This window comes from Polypterus senegalus, chromosome 4, assembly GCF_016835505.1.
Source record: "Polypterus senegalus isolate Bchr_013 chromosome 4, ASM1683550v1, whole genome shotgun sequence".
In the NCBI taxonomy this organism is placed as follows: domain Eukaryota; kingdom Metazoa; phylum Chordata; class Cladistia; order Polypteriformes; family Polypteridae; genus Polypterus; species Polypterus senegalus.
The window spans coordinates 138,331,407-138,352,080 of NC_053157.1; the positions used below are offsets into that span (position 1 = coordinate 138,331,407).

Below are 20,674 nucleotides of genomic sequence, written 5' to 3' on the forward strand. Positions count from 1 at the left end.
TAGCACACCGTGTAGAAATAAGCCTGAGACTAAAGGTGCTTTTGAACAGTGTGTCAAGTGGAGGACAAGTAGCATTAGCCAAGGCAGACTCTGATTTTCCCATCATTCTCTTTTCTTCTAACAGGGTCAGTAATGTTACATAAGTGGCTTTTCTGATCAGCTTATGGAGGAGTTGGGCAACCCTGATTTTTCCCAGCAGTCTACTGCTTAGTACCGTGCACTGGTTTTAATGAAGTAGTTAATATCCCCAGAAGCTTGTTAAACACATTTAAGGACCTACATGTCTTCAGAAAGAGCAGCCTGCACTGGCATTTCTTGTACAAAAAGTTTTTGTTATATCTAACAAAAGCAGTCTCCTGTTCAGATGGAGCCCCGGGTATTCATGAGCCTACACCACTGCCCCACCAAATGATCACATGGTTTATCTCCGGGGCACCACCAACCTCTTTATTTTTGTAATGTTCATTCATTGGTGGTTCTCCCTAAACCACATGAACAAGTCCTATAATATATTTTTATACTTCTGATTTTCATTATCAATGCAGCCTACAATGGAGGAATAATCAGAGAACATCTGTTGATGGCATGCATTGGCTTAGTGGTTAAAATTATTTGTGTATGCAGTGAAGAGAAACAGGGCTGCTTACCACATTAATAAATGGTCTCCTTGCAGTAATATAGTTTACAGTAATATAGTTTATGATCTAGGACAATGTGGAGGTATCTATCGCCATCACTTTAAGTTTACTCCGCAACAGAAGTGGCTGGATAGTGTTAAAGGCACTAGAGAAATCAAATCATGATCCTGATTATATTGTCTGCTTTGTGCAGCTTGGAATATATTGTAGTTTATAGTGATGTAGTTGTCAGTTTAGAATAAAACACAACTGATCATTGATCGATCAGAGCTTGGTTCTTCCAAGATCTCATGCAACTTCCATTTTAAATTTGTCAATGTACAAATATAAGCTTGAGTTATGAGAAACAAGAAGGACCACAGGGAAAATAAGCTACTTGCTGGCAAGGTGACAACTAGCAAAATGACATGCCAACCTCCACTTCCCTGCTGAGTTTGAATACTTGATGCATGTCTAATGCAGAAAAGGTAGGATAATTTAGGGAAAAAAAATTCTGAATTTGATAATACATTGCTATATTGCGACCATGACGGTTGACTCTGAGCCTGTTTTTTTACAGAGGGAGCATACAGCTCATGATGCAGTTTGTCACAACTAGACAATATGCTCCTGGCAAGGTAGGTTTTACAGACACATTTTGCAGAATGAAAACACAACTGAAAAAACAATCAGTGTTGGACACTTACAGGCTCTCACGATGACTGAAGCCTGTGAAAGGGAATGCAGCGAATCTTTGGCTAGTCTGTTCCCTGATTGGCTTTACTTTTGAGCTCTCCTTCAGACACCTATTTGCAGGAGGCTGTGATGGCAACAGAGACCTGCTCTCAAGGATTCACTGCACTTCCAATTTGAATGGTGGTTGCCTGATAGAGTGCACTTACTATTCTATGGAACTGTTTCTGTGTTTGCTGTGTCAGCATGAAGTGAGAATTTATTCCCTTTTTTCTAATCCTTGTGTAGAGGTTTTAATAATGAAGTGTGTGATTTCCATCCATGAGCAGACTTGTTGTTAAGCCTTTTAAATACCACAGAACCCACAGTTTTGGCAATACACAAACGCACATGTACAAGTAAAAGTAACTGATCTTAAGGGAATATGTTACAAAGGATGGTATGTCTACTAGTAACCAGTCATTGGTACTATTGAAGATTTTTTCTTCAACCTGAACTGCTAAGAAGCTTGATTTCCAAGCTCCATGAAGAGGAAATTTCAAATGACAGAACCAAAAAGCACTTGGGAAAGGACAGCTCTGAGTAAAGCATTGAGCCTAACCAGCACGTCCCTAGGTAAAGGAATACAAGAGGAAAACCCATACAGGCATAATTCAAAAGCAGAACTCTGGAGCTGTAAGGTAGCAGTGATGGGCACACTCCATCCATGTAACTATTCTATGAATCCAGGATTACCGATTACAGTCAGACAAAAATGAAATATGAACAAGACACAGGTACCATGAATAGGACAAAAAGGAATGATATATGCTTATAAATATACAAATGCTAAAATGAATACATGTAAATGATAAACAGCAATGCATGGTTATAAAATAGTAGGGACTGTTTCATGCATTTTGATATGTCAAAAGGGTGCTGCCTGACAACCTGGGGAAAATGGAATTTTTTTACTGATTATCCAGGCTACACAAGGCAGTATCATGTACTATGAATCAAATGCTAAACCAGTAAAAGCGACCTTAGAAAGTAAAATTTAATTTTGAACTACTGCAGTATCTAATTAAATATTTCAGTTTTCAACATTACACAATATTTTTATTCATATTTTGACTTTGATTTATGCACTCTGTTTCAGCTCTTTACTTTGTCATGAGGTTGCAGATCTTTCCCAGAATAATTACTCATTTGGAAAGCACTTTCAATTGTGATCTTGCCCTTCTACAGTGAAAGATTGGTACATGGTCACTCAGAAGCATGTGCTTAAGTCCAAAATGATGCTAAAGGAGAAGAGTCTTTCATATGAACAGGGATCTTGATCTTTGAAAACACAAAAAGGGCTTATGACTAAAGATAACTCTACACAAATATGGGTTTTTCAGAGCTGTTGCTGTATAAGGTTGTCCTTTGATTTGCAGAAAAGAGTTCAGGCTGAATTCCTGATGTTAATCTCAAATAAGGATAGCATAGAAATCTGCCATGGGTGTGTCTCATTTCTCTTCTAGTATCTGATTATTACAGACAGGCTATCATGGCACAACTAGGAAAAAGCTACTCTAAGCACTTCACGTCTCCCTGAAAAATGCATGCTTTTCTCTTAGGTAAGGGTTGTGCATCTGCATCATGTTTATCTGTCAGGGTAGGGGAGGATCATGAGAATGCCCAATTGTATGTGTATGGCAGGAGAGGCACCGCGGGTGTAAAAGGAGCCAAAGATCTGTATGGATCAAATGTACTTCCATATTTACACCAATTTACAGTTACAATCTATAGGTAGAAACTGAAAAATGAGATTTTATGTACAAGAGACTAAAATGAGGAACATCTTTAGGATTTGGGTTAACAATTTAAACAAACAAATCTTTATTTTATATGGGAGCTTTCTGTGGTGAACACCATGCTAAGACACAAGTAAAGAGATTTAGTACACTTTGCTACAATGGAACTTGTTCTTTAGGGTCTAGTTGCTTATCCACTGCACAACTGCTGCTACTGACCCAGGTCAAAAGAAACAAGTGATTTGGCATTTGTTAAGGATGGTCCATAAGTGTCCCTTTGGGTAATGTCCCAGACAAAGAGCACTAGGAGAAGACCAATGGTAGAGCCAGAACCCTCAACTGACCTATGAGTGTTTGGAAAAAGCCTGTGACAAGGTGGAGAAAGTTGCCAAGCAAAGAGAAGTGTGGTCTTCCCTGCTCAATGGCTTGCCATAATGACCCTCACAAGGACACAGCTGCACAGAAAATGAGAAGGGATGAGATATTTAATTTTGGTACATTTCAACATTAATTATTCATGCATTTTACTTTTCTCATCTTGTAGTCACCCATTTTATATTAATTATTAATAACTAATCAATTTTCACTTTTTGTGCTTTTAAATTCTTACACAGTGTATTTCAACCTACTTCACAGATTACATATATATACTGAATGGCCCATGCGTAATTTCCCCGGACAGTGTTACAGCACATAATATTGTTTTTAAACCTAAAAAGAATACAAGGAACAACATGAGTACTCTTAATCTATTTTTTCTTTATCCCATTTCAAGGAAATTAAATATAGCTCATGTTTAAGGCACTTGTTCACACTAATAATTTTCCATGAACATTATATAAACTTGGTTCAGATGAAATAGGTGTTATGTATCTTCCGAAATGACTTTTAATACAAACTCAGGTTTTATCATTTTTAAATATTGTACAGTAAAAATGCATTATTTTTTTCACAGAAAACAAAATGCTTTTTTTCATTTGATGTACAACAATCAGATTAAATATCTGTCTATTTTTGAGCCTGTTTAATTCTACTCATGGCCATGGGGCTCAAGCATATACTGGCAGCATCAGACACAAGGCAGGAACCAATCCTTGATAAGTGTGCCAGCTCATTGTAGGGCATGTATAAATGCACACCCATGTTATCCAATAATAATTTACACAGGGTCAACAAAACAAAAATAATTGAGTTTTGTTTTTTTAAGTAAATCAGCAGCAGCTAAACAAAATAAATATAACTGTCCTGTTTAGTATAATGACAATACCCTTGTAATTAAGATGCATTTATTTGGAGTTTTTAATGGATGGTCTAGAAATCTAAGCCCTGTGGCCCAGTGTTTTACTCTCCTGTTCCAAACTGTGTTGTTAAATATCTACATAGAATTATTCTCTTTTGTTTAATAAAAGTGCTTGATAGAGGCCTATTCTTTTAACAAAGTACTCCAAATCAGTCATCAAAAGAAGATGTTGCTTTGGCTAAATATGTTCTTAAAAAGGATCTTTTGGAGAGTGAATGCCTGACACATATTTCTCCTTTGATAACAGTCACCAAAAGTATTTTTCTTAATAATAATAATTAATAATAATAATAATAATAATAATAATAATAATAATATCCCAGTAAAGTGAGAGAAAATTCTAATAGTCATAATGTTGACCACTATGAATTACTTGCAATTTTTGCTTTCTGCTCACTTCTGCTGTCTATATTTATGGAAGCTAAAAAATGTAACAAAAACAACTTGAGATGCTTACTGAAAAACAAAATATAAATGCCATTAGTGGGATATCACTGTCTCTTGTTGAAGAATAAAGGAACCATTTTGACAGTGGCCAAAAGCATTTTGACTGTTCCCTTTTCCATTTCTTGAGACACAATATTCAGTATGTATGGGTGTCAAATCTGTTTAAATGACAGCCCTGTGAATGCTATTAAGTGTTTGCGTTTATCTTCCTGAAAAATGGTGGATTCACTCAGAATGATTCATAAAGTGCTAAAGAAGAATACAATTGCCAGTGGCAATTTCTTTGCAATATCAGGACTCCAAAATGGACTGGCAGCTGGGAAGTCATGAGACTTTAGTTTGTACCAGATTCCTGTTTACAATGTGTGCTGATTTTGATGTTTTAACAGGATAATAGTGTGTTTTTTTCCTTTTTTCCATGGACATTTTGGCCCTTTTTGCCATTGTGAATCTTTGGTCAGTATTGACCTTTTTCTCTCCATTCTGCATGAAATCATGAGTTTAAAAATTTTTAAATAAAAAAAATATATATTTTTGGGTGGAGCATTCCTTTAATATAAGTTTACCTTATTTGCAGTTTTTTAGATTATAAAATGAATTGTGTATAGCCCATATTTTAAAGAAATATTTATAATTAATATAAATGAATACTTTTTATTAAGAGTGATAGGAAAACTGATAAGTATGGGAAAATTAAGCGGTTTTTTTTGGATCGACTTGTCATTCCTTTAAATCCATTACTATATGGCCAAATGTTTCTGGACACTGGACCATAACACCTATAATGAGCTTGTTGGATGTCTGTTCCAAAGTCATGGACATTATTATGGAGCGACATCACCACACCACACTTTATGGTATAACAACCTCCACTGTTCTGCAAAATCTATTCTTAAAATTTTGGAGTGTGTTTGTGGGTATTTGTACTTATTCAACAAAAAAAGAATTTGTGAGGTCAGGTACTGTTGTTAGAAGAGAAAACTGGGCTCTTAATCAGCATTCCAATTTATCCTAAAGTTTTTCAATAGGGATGAGGTCAGGGCTCTGTGCAGGCTACTTGAGTTGCTCCATACCAAACTTATCAAACCAAATTTTTATGGACGTTGGCTTTGTGTAGTGGACCATAGCCACACTGGAGCAGGAAAGAGCCTTCTCTAAACTGTTGCAAAAAAGTTGGAAGTGCACCATAGTCTAAAATGTCCTTGTATGAGGTAGCATTAACAGTACTAGGGTATCCATTCCCGGGCGGGTTTATCCATTCCTGGGAATTCGGGAATCCCACATGTCATTCCTGGGAATCCCAGGCTCCTGGGAATGACACAGTGCACGGGCATCTCACATGTGAACGGTTTTAGAACAAGCAACACTTATTTTTAATAAAACTACTAAAATATGTTGACACGAATAAAAGACTAACCTTAACTACAAGCAGTTCAAGCTGTCATATAAGTACGTGTCTAGTTAGTTGCGGTAATAAAAGCGTAGAAAGCACAACGTGTCAAGTGTGCGGTCGTCCAGGCGAGAGTGCACCTTCGTGCAGAGTACGCCAGCCGCTGAGAAAGCACGCTCTGCCTCCACAGAAGTAGGCGGCATAATCATCAGATACTGAATACATTTGTTTGAAACAACGCCCGCATTTGCCGTTGTTCGGAAACACCACCATTTTGGCTTTTACTGATGCATCCAGTTTCTTGTCATCATTCTGCGAAGACAAGTTTCTTGGCACAGATAATGCGGATGCAACAGGCTGACGCATTGCAATTTCAAGTTGCTGTCTGATGAAGTGCAAGCTGCAGCAATGGCGCCACCTTCTTCTGGTGTTGTGGATGTTGCAGCTGAACTACTGCTGTCAGTCTGTTCAAGTCATGTTACTAGACAACGAACGAATTTTCGGATGACGTCATTAGATGGTACCGAGAACATGTCTGTAGCTGTCTTTCGTACAGAAGCTGTATGCAGATACTGGAGGAACAGCAGCATGTAATCCTCGTCTGTCATTTATTCTAGACTCAAGAACATCTGCCGGAGTCTTTACAAGATAAGAGCTCTGCTTCTGTAGTTGGACATTGCAGAATTTCACAGCCGCTTCTGCGATGATCAGATTTATTTCACGCCTACAAGCTTCAACGGTTCCAAACTGGACACCATTTCACTGATAACTGTGAAGTCTGCGTCAGTTAAGTGTAACTGTTGCCCCAGATCAATCAGTGCCTTCTGTATTGGACCCAGTAATTGCCCGTTCCGGCATTCATGAGCTGCAGAGTGCAGACACCTCCCAGTCCACTGTGCTCAGTCTTAGTGGGAGCCGGGAGACTGACTGCTGCTGGTCTGTTGTTGACTGAATTAATGAGCAACACACTACACCGTGGGCCAAAAAACCGTGCCACTTAATTATTTTCAACTATAACTCTGTTATTTCTTGATTGATTTTTACACTTTTACATGCCATATATGCGAGCTTGGCTGTTCCCGTTCATTTCTGCAGTTTCATACCTGGGAATGCAGGAATGGGAAATGTCCAGGAATCCCGGGTTCCCAGTTACCCGGGTAATCCTGGTAATTGGGAGCCCGGGAATGGATTCCCTAAACAGTACCCTTGGCCCTAATCCAGAGCTTGAAAAAACAGTCCTGGACCATTATTACTCCTTTACCAAACTCTACAGTAGGCACTACGCAGTCTGGAAGGTATCGTTCTCTTAGCATCTGCCAAACCCAGATTTGTCTATCAGACTGCCAGATAGTGTGATTCATTACTCCAGAGTACATGTATCCATAGCTCCAAAGTCCAATGGCAGGGTGCTTTACACTACTCCGGACAGGATTTGTCACTGTGCACAGTGATCTTAGGCATGTGTGCAGCAGCTTTGCCATGAAATCACATTTCATGAAACTCCTGATGCACCTTCTGATGCACAGTTCAGTGCTAATGCTGCTTCCAGAGGCAGGTTTGACTGATACAACAGAGGATAGGTGATTTTTATGCACTGCATGGTTCAGTATTCAGTGGCCCCACTCTGTGAGTTTACATGGTCTACCACTTTGTGACTGAGCTGTTGTTGTCCCTAGACATTTCAATTTCACAATAACAGCACTTACAGTTGACCTGGCTGATCTAGCAAAAAAGGAAGTTTTTTATATTTTACAGTATAGTATAACCCATACAAATGGCAACGTTTGTCATAGAAGAGTAACAATGGTTGCAGGTGAAATACTCTTCCATCATGCCTAAAGTAGTGCTTAACAGGAAGTTTGCCACTATAGGTAAATAAAGATTTGAATTAGAGTGTCATATATATTCTCATTTAACTTTAGACTGTCTTAACATCATCTATGGCAACAGACCTTAATATATTAAAAAGATTCTCAACACCAAGTGAAAACTGAAACACTGACAAAAATTAGGTATGGAAACAACTATAATATATACTAGGAATTTGTGAGTTGCTTCAGAAAAAATCATCCTCTTTTCAGAATCACCAATTACACTTCACATCATTGAAATATGAGAGGAAAATCAGAAAGTAAATGCAAACTTCACAAAGGATTGCTGCAGGATTCAAAATCAGAAAACTGGATTTGTGATATTACAATTGTATTAATTCGAAGTATTCTAGGAACTGTACCTGATGCCGTTCTTTCCTTGCATTTGAAGTCTGCTAAACAGTAAATAGCTGAGTGCTTGATTCAGTCTATGAGTAGGCCACCGATCAAAGCCTCTTCCAGTTTTCTTATTTAATAATGGGAATGTGATACTAATTAAGCAGTGAATGAGTTATGAACTGCTTCTATAACTTTAGCTCAAGGCAGGCACAGGACACACGTAGTCAGTGTAAAAAAACTCCCTATTAAGCAACTGTTTTACCTAAGCTGAACCCTGTTTAGTAAACCTTCAGGAAAAAAAAAAAAAAACTGCATGCTTAATCACTTTGGGAGAAACAAACTACCAATAAATATGATAAAGGTGGTAGCTAGCAAAAGAATAAAAGTCAATACACTGCCAGAATTGACATAAAAAATTATTGCTCTTTTGATTTATTACTCATCTATCATTTTATTACAGTAATTTCCAAGCTTGCGATAAATTGGACCAATATAAAAACATAAAAATGCAGTTATGCAGCCAATATAATAAACACGGTTATAACAAAAGGGTAGAATACATTGCAAAGGATTGCTTGTAGAAAACAAAACAAAAAATAAATATATAAAAGACATTTTGCTATTTAAAACACACATTATTAAAAAATCCTGATAAATGAAAGTGTATTTAACAGTTTATTAAAATATAAAAAAGAATAAAATAATATACTAAAAATATGTGAAAATAATGCTCTTAGAATAGTATACTGTATGTATAAGGCAAGGTTATAACTACACCAGGTCTCAATTACAATCCAAATTCTCGCTTTATTCTGACAAAAGCACTGTTTGTTTCTCAACATGAGTTTGAGTGGTGTCATGCAAATGCAAAGAAACAGCATTTATAATAACTTGACTAAATTGGGTTAAGGCAGATTTAGCTAAACATGACTTTAAATTCTTATTATTTTGATTAACTGGATTTAGGCACTCGAAATGCAATAACTTGTATGATTTATTACTACTAAAAAAATAAGAATAACTGAGGATAAATATAAGAATTTAATGAACTAACAGTAAATATTTTCCTAGTCATTTATTTTTGAAGGATATGACTAATACAAAATTATGCATGATTAAATTAATGTTTTCAAACACAGGATTGCCACAAAACTACAAAATGCAAGACTACTATCTAATATGGCATGTTTTCCAAGTCATTTTCACAATTACTAAAAATGTAACTTTAAAAATAGCAGGTAATTATAAAAAATCCTAAGAACACTTCACCATCTCACAATATTACTTGTCAAGGACGTTTAAACAAAATGTTTTTGTCCCACTTGTTGTCCTGAATCTCAAACTATTTCAGATCCAGTTGTATTAAATCATACCACTACATTCCTACTAAAAAGCACCTTGGTCACTACAAAGACCAAGAATAAGGAGTTTAGTAAAATAAAATTACTAAATGACTTTCAATGAAAATAACGTTGAAGTATTTCCTCCACAAATTTAACCACCATTTCCAAGTCACTTTGCTCAATGTAATACAAAGCTGTAATATAATAAACATGGAAAACACAATAAAACTGCAAGAAGAAATATATATGTAGTGGAGTAATGGCACCTAGAGGAAGTTAAAGAAACTGCATGTGTGTGGCAATGATTTATAAAAGGAAAAAAATAGCAAAACAAAACCCCAAAAAACTTAATTTCTTTTGATTACTAGAGGAATCTCAAAAAATTACAAAAAAGCAAATATTACAGTTCTAACAACAATCCACAATACATTCTATATATATAACGTGGACTACAAATAAAGGAAAAGGTAAATGATTTATGTTACTGCACTTAAGGATAAGACTGTCTGTGTGCTTAGCACTATTACAATGGCAAAAATTCAATGAATCAGAGCTAGCTCACCTATTACATATTTACAGTGTGGAATTTTCATTGTAAACCTCTAGAACTGTATTTAACAGAACATATTTGAGAAAACAGGATAAATGGCACATTTCTACCAACGAAACTAGATTTACCTTGGGTCTAATATGTTTGCAAAATTATGACACAAAATGCAACTACATCCTAAAAAGACATCAGTTCATCATTGTGTGCACATAAATCAACAAAATGTCATGGATAAAGTGACAACATGCCTAATTTTGCCACTGAAATATAAAGTGCATCCCTTACAAGTGAACTTTTGAAAGCTATGTAGAAAGATTCTTAATGTACAGTATTTCAGCTAGTGTTAGCTTTAAAAAGTACCTCCAATTTTAATTCTATACCCATAGACTCGTCTAATCAAATAAAATATTCCATTTTGGATCATAGTAAACCTGATAGATTAAGAACACTGCTATGCATGAATTATCAATTTATCTTCATAAGACAACAACCATCAGAAATCAATTACTTTATGCAAATAACTTCATTGTTTATGCCAATATGAACAAAGTCTTCCGAGAAGACAATGCTGACCAAGCAACAGAGCATTGATCATACAACACTGAGAAAACAGCCACCTTACTGCTGAAAACAACGGTATGAAAACACTTCTGTTGTTTAAGTAGTCTGCTTTAACATTTTTTGTTACACAAAAGGAATGTAAAGTAATTTTAAATTTTTTCTGGTTTATGTAGCAGGTCAAAGTCTTAAGACAGATTTCCTGGGATAATTAGCACCAAACTGGCAAAGGTAGGTAGGAAGACCTGCACTGCTAGAGGTCAGTAGACCCTGCACATCTTCAATGTGACACAGTAGAGCAATAGGGAGTTGCAGAAGGTCAGGAGAGACTTGTAGCCTGGGCTGACACATACACCATAATTCAGGACGCTGTAGGTACTGCAATCTTATAGGTTATCTGGCCCTGTGCAAATTCCTGAAGAGTGACCACATAAGAATAGGAAGAAGACTGGAAGCTCTTCTAGTTCCCTATGTGATAGTGAAGGGTTTATCCTTTTAAAATGATGGACCAAACTCAACTGAACACAAAATCACATATATACAAAATGGTAGTTTGATAGGAAGCCAGGACTTGTCACAAAAGAGCACATGGGTCCGAGATGGATACAATGGAATCATACTCGATCTTTAAAAGAGTAGGGAACACAGATTCTGCCTGAGAGGCCTGTCTGTTTACGATCCATAGGGGTGCATTAATGTCCCTGATGTGAAAAAAGGGCTGCACCTGGACTCCTTAAACTATTCAGGGATTTGATCTGAACTCAATGATAAAAGAATATCAAAAGCCACCTTAACAATGGGGTAGATTGAGTCAAAAGTCAACAGGAGAGTTTATGGTATCTAAAAGGGCAAGCCACTGTCCAGATAAGCCAAAATGTTTAGCAGAGTTTTTGTTAGGCTTTTGGTTGCCTTGTATTTTATCTATGTTTATCCAGATTTTGCATCTACCATGATAAATGCATCAGTTGTGCAAAGATACGATGGTCACCAAATCCTACATACTATGGATAGAACTGAAGAAGCCATAATTGATATACAGAAAGACCTCACAGGAGAAAATTTATAAGAATGCTTCTCAAGTAGATGGACAATGTGTTATTTCTGAAGAAGGCCATCCTGAAGCAGACGTTCTTAAAAGTAATGTTTTACAATATAACAATAATACAATTTTCCTTAATATAGTTTTTGTTCCATGACAGACTTTGTCATTTGTTAAATTTTGAATTCTGACGTTATTTTGAGTCTGTAAGATCAAAAGAACTAGTACAGTTTAAGGCAGAAATCAGGTTCTGAAATTGTGAAACATGTAGCTCAGACCACTGCTAAGGTTATATTTGGAGAATCCTACTCTGAAAAGTTATAAACAGCTGCCTTGGAAAATACTCTTTGAAGATCTGTGTAATTTTATTTATTTATTTTTACTCTGTATGTAAAGCGATCTTGGATTTTTGAAAGGTGCTCTATAAATGCAACTTATTATTATTATTAAAAGCTACCAGGCACAGAAGTACAGTTGCAATAGTTAAAATCAAGTTCTCCTATAAAGAAAATAAAAATTGTTTTTGAAAGAAATCATCAGTAGTGATGGTAATGCTCCGCTAAAATGACATTATATTTATGAAATGAACAAAGTAACAACAAAACATTGTGAGGCAAGTTTTATTCATGACAAAGGATTTATACATATAGACTACATAAAACATGAGTGATTCCAACTATCTGCAAAACTAAAGTGTTACCAGACTTTAATAGAGAATGCAAATGGATTTCCTGCATGCTCTTCCATTACAAGTCTCTCATTATTTTTTAAACCACTCATTCTCCATAAAAGAGGGTTTAATCATTTTAATCAAACATGAAGCTGATGAGGCAGATAAGCACTGGCAGCACATGAAATATTAACTGAGTGAGTCTTTACTGAGGTCATGTTGAGAAAAGATGCCTTGAAGATGTTAGAATTTTCAGGAATTTTCAAGTTTTATTTACATTAAAGGTGCAAGATGCTGATTGCCAATCTATTCTAAAACAAATTCATTTGTCCAACAGATGACTTTCCCTCTACAAAAGCTATGACTGTATCAGTAAAACATGGCAGGCCAAAACTTTACTACTATGTAGAATGAAAATCAATCATATCTTGTTGAAAAAATGTACATTCTCCATCCTCAAATTTGCCGTAAATTTCTCTAAAAATGCAAAATCATTTTTTCTTTACAGAAAAATCTACTTGAAGCAATTTTTCTGCAAATCTATAGTGATCTAGCATTTTAAAATGCAAAAAAAAAATGTATTCACAAACACATATCTTGACATGAATACAGAGTCAAATATCTCAAGTGTTCAGGGAATGCTTAAAACATGTAACTCCTCAAATTTTTTATTCTGTCTTGATACATAACATAACTAACATATACATGCACACAGATACTCATACATATATATATATATATATATATATATACATACACATTCACAACATACATACTGTACATACATTCACCCTTGGCATTTGTATGACTTTACTTTACAGAGAAGGCTCCAAAGAATCATTGTATATAATAAATTGTCAGCAAGGTGACTGTGCAGGATGCAGCAGATACTGTTTGCTTCATGAAATGGGCCAGTAGATGGTGCAGAGGATGATTTCATAGAAAATCTGTCAGATGGCTGAAGATTGAAGTGCCAAATAAAACTGGATTATTTATTGCAATCGAATTTAATTTGATTGTCTGCAATTATAGTATGATGCTTGCTTTGCCTTCATGGCTCATGAAAAACTATGCATGCAATGTCTGACTTCTTTTGTCTAAGAAAGCTGAAGACACTGTGCATTTGCTGTCTTTTAAGATATGTGGCTAGAGCTACAAATTTTGATATACTGCACAAAAAAACAAGCTCCCCCATGCTATTTAGAGATGTGGATGTCAGGCGTGAAACAATTTGAGGGAATAAGATGTGTAGCTAACAAAGACAGAGAAAGGGAAAATCGGAATAACCTCCGCTCTAGAGAAGGATTCTGACAAGCAAGACCCAAAATGAAAGAAAATATTTTTGTTGTTTTCTTTCCTACTCCTAATTTACCATACTGTGTGTATGCCACACACTACAAATATGTCACACAGGGACAAGTATGAGGAGCACATTATACCAGTTACAATGAGAATGCTCGGCACTGCAGTCAAGCAATGCAACTCTAACTTAACAGATAAAGTACAAATGTATTTCTGCATTAATAAAAAAATCTTACACACTTCTGTTCTTGTTACATTTTTGTTTTTTAAACTTGAACCCAAGTTTTAGGACTACTTTTGTGAATATATACAAACCCTGACTAAATCACCTATGATAGGACAACATTTAAAGAGTGTTGGTCTGAAATAGACTGATGTGTCAGGTGCTAAAGCTTAATGAAGTATGTAAGGGGAGGTCAGATTCACCCCTTTTCTGTACCCTTTTAATTCATTACCACTAATAGGAGACAAAGTCTATCCCAGCAACATATGGTACAAGGAAGCAATCAACCAGAAGGGTGGCAGTTTCATTGTTGGGCACACTCTCTCACATCTGGGCAATTCAGAGTTGCCAATCAAAACATACAAACTTAAAGTAAATGTAATTCTGAAACTACCTTCCTATCAGTCACACCAGGGAAATACTAACTAGAACTTGACTTATCCTATTCTATACAATCCACATTGTATAATAATTTTTAATATGATTATATGCAGTACAAGTTTGAAAAATAGTATTTTCAAGATTAATTATACAATACAGCAAACAATTCATAAGACTAGATTTTCAAGAAAACCCCTTTGCACTTGCCCAGAACTGCTTCCACCAATGGTCAGCTGTCAAGCAGATTTTCTAAAACTGTACACCTTGTTGGCTTCCATAGGAGCTGATGAGATACACATGTGTGAAACGGTCAGAATGAGGATCAACACCTCCAAGTCTGAGGTCATGCTTCTTAGCAAAAAAAGGATGCCTTCTTCAGGAAAAATGTAAGTACCTCAGGGTATCTTATTCATGAGCGAGGGAAGAATGAAGAGAAATATTGATAGGCGAACTGGAGTGGCATCAGCAGGTATATTCATGTTGCACTGGTCAGTCATGGTGAACAGAGAACTGTGCCAGACAGTAAAGCTTTAGATTTACCAGTTGATCTGTGTACCTCTTCTCACTTGCGGGCATGAGTTTGGGAACTAACTGAAATAACTTGATTGTGATAACATGTGGAAGAAATGAGTTTACTTCACAGGGTGCCTGGGCTCAGCCTTAGAGTTAGGGTGAGGAATGCAGACATTCAGGAGGAGCTCAGGGTAGAATCACTGCTCCTCCATATAAATGAGCCAGTTGAGGTGATTTGGGCATCTTTTGGGCATGTCCAACCAGGAGAAATTATATCTTCCAGATGGCCAATGAACCCCTCATTAAACCCCCAAAGTAGATGAAGGAGGTGGCAAGGGAAAGGGACGTCAAGGCTTAAACTACTGCCCCAAGACACAGACCGGATAAGCAGTACAAAAGGGATGGATGGATGAATGGATGGATGTCAACCATAAAATTTGAAACTAAAAAACTACTGGGAAAAGATAATCATGAATAAAGTACAAACTAGTGGGAAAAGAAAAACAATCATTAATAAAGTGAAAAAACAAAATGTAATACTATATATTTATTGTTGAGGCTCAATGGTGTGGTGGTTAATACATCTGGATCACAGTGCAATAGTCCTGGGTTCACATTTAATTCCAACCATATTATGTGCACTCGAAGTGTTTCTCTTTACTCATTCAGCTTTCTACCAAGTGCTAGGGTTTCCTCCCACTTGTCCAAACTGCAACCATCTGAGTGTGGGTCCTGCAACAGACTGATACCTTGTTCAGAGATGGTAACAGTAAATGTTTAGGTAAACTAATTTTCACCCTAAATGTCACTCTGCATTCATTTGAATATCAAGGTCTCTTTTTGGTGCACCCTGAAGGTATTACCCTGCTTTAGATTAAGGCTTATTTTATTGAAATCAGAATGGACTGAGATTTTTGACTTGAGGTATATTCTGCAAGAACTAACATCAGCTCCCAGTGACCCTGAGATTACTGTCACTAATGAATGACACTTGAAAGTATAAAATTTGAAACAAGGGCTCTGCTGTCACTTTGATGGATAAGCATGTAAATGAATGCAAGAAAACAAGTCAAGAAAGAAATCCAGGCTCTATAAACTAAACCATATTTAAACGTACCCATCAAAATCATGTGATATAAATTTTGATGTAAAATAGGCACAGTTCATCATTGTCACAGGAGATGTCATTCACACCACCATTGACTATGATGTATATGGGCACATTTCCATAAGGAGACTTGATCCAGCTAAGGAGCTTCCTGATACCCCATTGCAACATGGACAGGCCCTTCTGTGACCTAGGCCAGGTGACATCAGGCCAGAGAATGCTGTCATATTCTTAACCACTGCCATTCAGCTGTGCTAGTGAATAACCAGGTGGGTTGTAAAGTGTTTTAGTGCTACAGCCTAAACATGTACATTTTAGGGCCATGGGTAAACTGGCAAAATATAAGTGAGTGTGTTGCCAAAATAGATAACAGCTCCCCGCAACCCTGAATTGGATAGCTAGATACATACAGTATGATACATACACGATATTTATTCAAAGGCATTTACTTCATCACATATATCACTTTGAAATGTAAGTCTTCTTTATTTGCATTTCTCAGTTTTAACACACCAATCAAATTATCACTTGCGTATGTACAGTAATTCTATTAATGAGAGGTGGGATTTGAGATTACCTCTGCATTTGGTTTGTAAATCTTTTCTGCTCATGATTTTTAAGCACACTGTATTATACATGTCTTGATTTCAGATGCAAGGGAGTATTTTCTACTCATAAAATATGTAAAACTAAAACTAAAATTAAAAAAAACTTCCCAAATGTATATTGTTTTAAATAAAGTTACAAAACAGAATAAAATGTAGCTGAAATTTCAAATAAATGGCCATGTAAACATACTAAACAAGGTTATTAACAGCTATTTGTAATTGCAAGTGTTTTCTTAGGCAAACAAAGAAACAAGCACCACAGATACAAGCCAACATATCTGTGGTACAGACATAAAAATAATATGAGGGGAAACATTTTAACTGTATAGTCTCTTTCAGCATTTTTACCTATTTACTCCTTGTAAATTTAATGCTTACTTATATTCCTAGAGGCAATATACCGGTAAGTGACCAGCCACATCCAGTAGCAACTATGATCAGTGAAACAAGAAATATACTGCTTAAAAATCTAATGCAACACACAATACAGTGTGCAAATATGCCCTTTGATATGCTTGTGTGTTTAAGTTTACACATGTATGGGGACTGTCACGTTAAGGACTTAAACTTTGGTCTATGGCGTTATGAAGTATTAAGTGACTCAATGTGCTAGAAATTTATAGAGAAGCATCTGTTTTAAAACAAATGAAAATAGTGTCAGTGATTACAATTTTTTTCAGATGAATTTCAACAGCCCCCTATTGTTGATGTTCTTATCTGTATGAAATGCCCAGAAAACCATTAAATGAATACATTTTAAAGAATTTTGCAATGTTTGAGATATACAATCATTAGCTGATATTGAAACATTAGTGTCAGCCAAGCTACTCCTAGTTCAGGAGTAGGCAATTTACTGAAGATTTAAAGATCATATTGTGTTTACTGCTGTGCAATGGCAGCCTGTAATTTTTTTTTCTTTGTGTGTAAATGATATATAGAAGACCAAATGTGCATGTGCTGGCTTACAAGAAAATGTTGTTTCTGTTCTATTCTTGGTCTTCCTGTCATCATCCACACTTCATCCAGCACTCTGATGGAATAAAATGCAATTTTTACATCATAATTGTAATCATTATTAGATTATGTTTTTACACACCCACTTAATACAAAATCAGTGGTCAACACCTATTTCAGCAGTATTGGCTACAAGGCAGGAAACATACTTTTCTTTATACCAGTCCAAATACTGAATATGTGCAAAACTACAAGCATGAATCCTCTTAATGCTGCAAACATTTTTGCCAATTCAAAAATTCCTTACCATAGGTAAAACAGAAGACTGCAGGAAACTACTTTATTTTTTTGTGTTTTTCAGAAAACTACAAAGACATACTGTTAGCTACGGACTAACATGCTTAAAAGTGGTTGTACATAACTCACAAATAATCAGAGCACACTTCGGCATAACTGCTACAGAAAGAAAATGTTGAATATGTCTGAGAGTCAGTTCTCAGAGACAGAACACTTGTCAATAATGTGCAAAATCACCACAGAAAAGACATGATTCAGTATGGAGAAGTCAAAATTCAAGAAATTTGGTAAATATTTAGCGTAAAGAATTACAAATGTGTAAATGCCTACACAGAATTCTGAACTCAAATTACAGCAGCTCATTTACTGATTTAATTTCAGTACAGGTATACTTTTGCATATTATGCAGAGCACTGGAAGGCTCCACTAGTTTTTTCATGCTTTATGCTTCTGTAGCTGGTTGTTGCTTAAACATTGGGAAGTCTGGTTTCAAATCTGCAGCATGAATTCTCATGTTTATTATTAGGATGCCTTTCTCTTTTCCCATTCTGGTGGTTTCCTTTTCTTTTTAAGCTCATCAGCCTCGTTTCAAGTCTGTCTATTGTAAAAGAAAATCTTGCGACGAGACGTGATCTTCTGAGAGACAGAGAGACACTTCAGAGAAGCAGAGACACTTTCACTTCCCGCGACACAATCAAGTAATGGTCAAGTCACGTCATACTGACATCCATGGCAAGTCACACTCTACTTACAAAAATTGTCAAACAAGATCACGGTCAACTAACCTCTCGGTTGTTGCCCCACCCTACTTACAACCATTTTCAAACAAGATCACGGTCATCTAAAAAGCGAAGAAGAGAGAGCAGATCTAAAACAATTGATAAGTTAAAAATGATATGCGACACGGTCAAGTCACATCAAACTGACATCTATTGGAAGCATGCTCCCGTGAGACGGTGACCTAGGCAAAGAAAGTTATAATCTCATTTTTATTACTATTTAATAAAGTATCTATCTATCTATCTATCTATCTATCTAATCAGCCCAGAACAAGTGGAATTGAAAACCGTGCAGGTCCAAATGGAGTCAGAAATAGACAACAAATAGTAAAAGACACAACCCTTGGCGCAATACACATGCAGAGCAACATAAAAAATATGACAGTACTACAATTCGAAGGTGTCACAAAATAGAGTACAGATTGCATTCTCGCAAACAGACGGAAATTATTACTAGGTGAAATACCGGAACAGCAAAACGAGATTGAATACATGCACATAGGTGATATGTCCGAAGTATGTAGATATTGTAAGGCTTTAAAGTTTAAGTCCGAGACTTGTACATCATCTAATTTGTGTTGCCATCAGGGAAAAGTACCATATGATATGAGTATCAATGTTCCCGCAACAATTACAGCTACAACAAGTTTAATTTCGAAAAAACCACAATTTGGTCAAGTGTATATTTATACTCAAAGAAAAGTGATGCAACATAGAATCGAAAGAGTTAAACGATCCGATGTGCTGGAACTTATACAGTCAATAATGGATACAAATCCATATGTCCAAAAGTATCACACTTTACACGAAAGTTATAAGCAAAACATGGACAATGAAATTGTCTTGGATTTCTATATGAATCTGAAAGATAACAGTCTATAAACCCACATGTGACGAATTGTCATTGATAATACTTTCGAAAGACAGAGATATCAAAGACATAGTTGATATTCATGTACTGTATATCCAAAGGCAAAGCACACTTCATCATGTATGTCAAATACATCATCACATGCCGACCCTTTACTCTTTCCTTTGCTTTTCCCAGATGGTGAAACAGGATGGTCGTACAATATGAAATAAACGCATTCAGAAAAAGTGAATAACATCCACACAATATTTCGGGTCAAGATTAGCGATACATTCCCATGTATGTGACCCACTTCTATCATCTCAATGTCTGTCGCAACATTACATTATTAATGTGTATGTAAACATCGCACCTAATCGTCTCTTCTTTATTAAATCGAATCAAGCTAAACTTAGAACGGAACATATGCAAGGTCTCATTGATCACGTTCACAATTCAAATATCAATAGTTCAGACATATTCAAAATAGGTAAAATGGTAATATTACCATCATCATATTAAGAGCATTGCAACAGTTATATCATGATACAATGGCAATATCCAGAACTATTGGTCGACCAGATTTCTTTATTACAATGATGTGCAATCCACAGTCGCCAGAAATCTGCAGCTTCTTGACAACAATGCCACTGGCTACATCGGCTCTGGATATTATGACTTTCGTAAGCAGATTGTTTTATCAGAAATTCTTATTTTTATTGAATGAACTCGAAACGGTGTCCAAGCAAAAAGGAGATCTTGATATGCCATTCGTATTAAAACTCCCATCAGAATAGCTTTTGCAAAGACAATTAAAAAATCACAAGGACAAACATTTGACAAAGTTGTTTTTTTATAAGGTTTCAAAATAAAAAGTGAAAATAATGCATATGTAACAATTCCCATGAAAAAAACACTTTTAATTGTATTTCAACAGGAACAAACCTGGGGGTTGGCGAGCGAATCGAGCAAGGGGCAAAGCCCCCTAGTTATTAAAAAGGGAATAAAGTAAAAAGCAATTTCAATGGTGATTCAGGGTAAACTGTATTAAACTAAATAAGACA

At 36.0% G+C, this 20,674-nt stretch overlaps 1 protein-coding gene across 14 annotated transcripts in view; it reads right to left on the reverse strand.

Moving 5' to 3' along the window:
• Positions 1-20,674, reverse strand: part of apbb2b (amyloid beta (A4) precursor protein-binding, family B, member 2b) — a 336,334-nt gene that overhangs the window by 98,751 nt on the left and 216,909 nt on the right. The window lies entirely within an intron of this gene.